General features: G+C 45.0%; 1 long non-coding RNA gene across 1 annotated transcript; it reads right to left on the minus strand.

Annotated features, from left to right (window-relative positions):
* Window positions 1-215: 215 nt before the first annotated feature.
* Window positions 216-2,979, minus strand: LOC144719015 (uncharacterized). Its single transcript, XR_013585522.1, has 4 exons — window positions 2,889-2,979; window positions 2,246-2,284; window positions 1,278-1,407; window positions 216-720 (listed from the first exon to the last, which is right to left on the minus strand). It is a non-coding gene; the product is annotated as an uncharacterized LOC144719015 (long non-coding RNA).
* Window positions 2,980-4,256: the final 1,277 nt, after the last annotated feature.

A 4,256-nucleotide genomic window follows, 5' to 3' on the forward strand; every position in this document is an offset into this window, starting at 1 on the left:
CACCGGTCGGTCTCATCAGTACGCATCTGCTAACCAGCTCTGACAAATCACCTTATGCCTAGGAAAGAGCTCAAGTGCCTCTGTGTACACAGTGCACCTAACTTGGCACAAATCAAGTGATTTGATTGGTCACTGACGTTTGTGGCGAATGGCGGCTGGAGATGATGAAGTTGCGTGTTATCGCCACAGAATCAATGCACACGCACACCACAGCGCACTGGTAGATTGTCATTTTATTTCCAGTTCAATTCATTCGTATCACCTCACCAAAAACCCCACAGGAAAGAGAGAAAACCAGACAGCTTTTGAGATAACTTTGTATCGTGCGTGTGTATTCTGTTATTAGCAAATGCATGTACAGTATGTATTGATGGACTGCACATATATGTCTGAAATATCTGTCGTAGAGGATCGTAATATGCATCTAGGATGTCAATTGCATTACATTTCACATATAAAAGAGATATTTTACGTGCTAAGCACTTTCATTGTTTGGGACGTTTTGCATTCGTGTGAAGGAAGTGTGTGCTGAGCCGGTGTGTGCCTCTAACACGTGCTGGTGGTATGCACGTGTTGGCGGTGTGGCAGTGTGCATGGTGGCTGTGTGTGTGTGTGCGCGCCTGTTGGTGTGTGTGCGAGTGTTGCAGTGTTGCACGGGGCCGTGTGGTCGGTTTTCAGCTTCCACTCTTTACTTCTTTTGCTGGAAGTATCTGATGAACTCTGCACGCGAAAACAATCGTGTGTAAATTAGGCGACGCGAGGTACGGGTAGTCCTCGGGTTACGGACATAATTCGTTCCTGAGAACCGTTCGTAAGTCGAACGGTTCATACGTTGGAACACAATAATGCACTGTATTTAAATTCCCATACGGTAAGTTTTATGAAATGAAGAAGACATATTGCACATTTGCATGTAACACTGTAAAAACATTTACTGTATAGTAAAAATAAACATAAACTAAAGTAACATAAACAGAAGAAAAAACATTTTTTCCACTTACCTTGAATCTTGATGCTGGCTGCTTGTCAGTAGGAAGGGGGGCAATGAATCACCACAATTGTACAGACACACGCACGGTGCACGCAAGCACGCGTGCACACGCACACACACACACGGAAGCACGCACACACAAAAAGACCACCCACACACCCCAACGACAACGATCTCTCGTGTAGACTTAAGAGGCCGTTGGGGCAAGTGCTGTTATTGAACAGCGCCGTTGAGGGCCTGCACGACACACGAGGGGGTGAGTTGCCAGCGATGATGTCTCTCTCACCGCTGCTACTGATCTTGCCATCCTTGTCCTTGTCTGCTGCCAAGTAGAAGCTGTCCAGTTGAGCCTCGCTGAGTCCAAGGATCGAGAGGCCGGCCTTCAGCTCCGCCTTGCTCAGGCTTTTGTTGCCATCCTGGTGACAAGGGGCACACTCGCAGTTTTAATGACTCGTAGCTCTTCCATTCTTGCCTATGGCAGCAATACGTCCAGGAGCTAAGTGCCAACATTGAGGTCATCTAGTCACGCGAGGGTTTCAGGAGAGAGTTCGTTTAGTTTCGCAATTCCTCCTCCAGTGAAGGAGGGTAGACTATAGTTGTTTACTGTATGGTCCATAGTTTTGGTATGGCCCATATTGACCAGCGTGGTCATATCCCTTAAATGAGTGCTTTGCAATGTCTTTAAAATAAATATTCGGCACGCCAATTAAATTATCATCATTTTTGTTTACCCAGCAAACTCTTACCAAGTCTCAAGACTATTTTTCAGGAGGGACCTGCCAAGTGTTCACAGCAGCAGGGGACGATGTTCCTTTGTCTAACCCCACATGAGTAATTTGCAGATTTTGTTTTCCAGCACTGTGATGTTTGAACATTACCAGTCGCATTGTATTTTTTGTTGCTTTTGGTGTAAATCGAAGGCCCGGGAGGAAACCCAGGCAGAACACAGGGAGAGTATGTCGTGTCTGGAAAGAGGAGCGGCGTGACGAGGAACGGTGGAAAAGTGGTTGGTGCACTGTTTTTTTTATGAACCCAGCAAGAGCTAATCAGCATGGCGAAGTGTGGTCAAAGAACCCCATGACTGAAAGTCCTCTGTGCAGATACCTCAATCCGGCCGTAAGAAAGACGCAACCGCTCGATGTTTCTGCATTATCTGGTATGGCCCGTAAGTTGGTGCCTATTTTACTGACCACAGTGAGAAGGATGATGGTGACAATACAGTACAATTTTTTAAGTCGAAGTTTCATCGCTTACCTTGTCCAGAGCCTTGAACTTGGCCTCCAGGTCTTCACACTGGCAGAAGGGAGTGAGACAGACACGAGAACATGGCATTTTAACAGTGCAGTTCGGTTCGGTCCATTGCTCTACATTTAACGGGGAGCGTGACATCGTAATGGGATGACATGGGTCTCTGTCGCCCTGAGTGGCCATCCATATTTGGGCGACCGAATCAAATAAGTAAATGTTGGACCAAATTTTTTTTATTTCTAGCTCCTTTTAAGACGTAGAATTTGCATCAGTCGGTCACAACTGCCAGAAAATCCATCGAAGAGGCTTCTTCAACAACTGGATTTACAAAGGGGGGAGGTTGGGGATTAAACATAACATATGTTTATATTTTACCTGGAACGTCCCTTGACATGGAATGTCTCATTTGCAAGGGTCTCCAAATATATTTGAGAATCCACTCTTGTCATCCCCCTTGACCGCCTTGACCCCCATTTAACGTGCGCTATTTGTAGCAGTGTTTATGCCACTCTGATATGTAGCATTGAACATGCATTTACATGCCCCGTGGCAATACATAACCTCAGCAGTGGCACCCAAGGGGCAGGGTGGCACCGTGTGCGGCGGTGTCTGTCCTGTGTGCGGTGCACAGGGGTTGTCGATCTCTCACCTTCTTCGATGGGCAGCTCATGTTGAAGCGACGGAAGTAATGCTGACGAGTCGGAAGGAGTTATGAAGAGTTGACCTCGTGCTGTGCCTTTCTGTGGGCATCAACCCGGCTTTTATAGCAGAATATGGGGTGTGTCTACATCGCGCGTGTGTGGGGTGTGGTGGGGTGTGGTGAGGGTGTGGTGGGGGTGTGGTGGGGGTTTGAGTGGGGTAGGGTGTGTTTGGGCGGGTGTAGGTGTGCAGGTTCAAATGTTGCAGTGTGAAATGGAAAATACTATTTCTGCACATGCGTGTGTTTAATTGAGTGGTAGTGTAATCCTTAGTGCGCTACTAATCCGGCAACCCGAGCTCGATTCCCACTCACGGCCAACGCCAGTGATGATTATCTTATTTTATTTATACCTACGTGACTTTACCGAAAGAACCAAAGAGTATGGATTCCTGCAGTCACGAAAGCTTCAAATCAAGAATTAGTATCTTACTTTAGCACGTAGGCTTTCGCGACCAACATCATCCATAATAGAGTTTTTTTTGGGTTAGATCACATAAATATATAAATGTGTCGTTAGATCCCGCCACTACCCAATACTGCTAACTAGTAAGGGTTGTCACGTAAACAAAACATGCCAATTTGTCACGAGTACAACATACCGGTATGTTGGAGAGCCAAGCCACAACATTTACAATCTGAGTACGACGTTTCGCCAGTAATTACAACTAGCTTCAACAGGCGACAGCCAGATTTGTGGAGTTGAAATTATTTGTGGCTTGCAAGCCCACTGGCTATCAACAAATATTCATTCATGAAGCCATCCATATGTATAAACACAGATATAATTTCAACCGAGAAGATGGGTACAAACTGAGCAATCATTGGAAGGACGTTATTAACTAGTTCAAGTCATAACTGGCTGTGATGTTTCCATCCTACCTTCCAATGTTAGTAGTTATTTTCGATTCTCTGGTTTTACATTAACAGGTTAAATGTCTCACACTAACACAGCCACCGTCGCTCGTGTCCTCGAGGTGGTGGTGGCTCTTTGATCTTACATTGACATGCTAATCTCTTACATTGACATGCTAATCTCTTACATTGACATGCTAATCTCTTACATTGACAAGCTAATCTCTTACATTGACAAGCTAATCTCTTACATTGACATGCTAATCTCTTACATTGACATGCTAATCTCTTACATTGACATGCTAATCTCTTACATTGACATGCTAATCTCTTACATTGACAAGCTAATATCTTACATTGACATGCTAATCTCTTACATTGACATGCTAATCTCTTACATTGACATGCTAATCTCTTACATTGACATGCTAATCTCTTACATTGACATGCTAATCTCTTACATTG

Source organism: Lampetra planeri, chromosome 5 (genome assembly GCF_965212315.1).
Source record: "Lampetra planeri chromosome 5, kcLamPlan1.2.h2, whole genome shotgun sequence".
In the NCBI taxonomy this organism is placed as follows: Eukaryota; Metazoa; Chordata; class Hyperoartia; order Petromyzontiformes; family Petromyzontidae; genus Lampetra; species Lampetra planeri.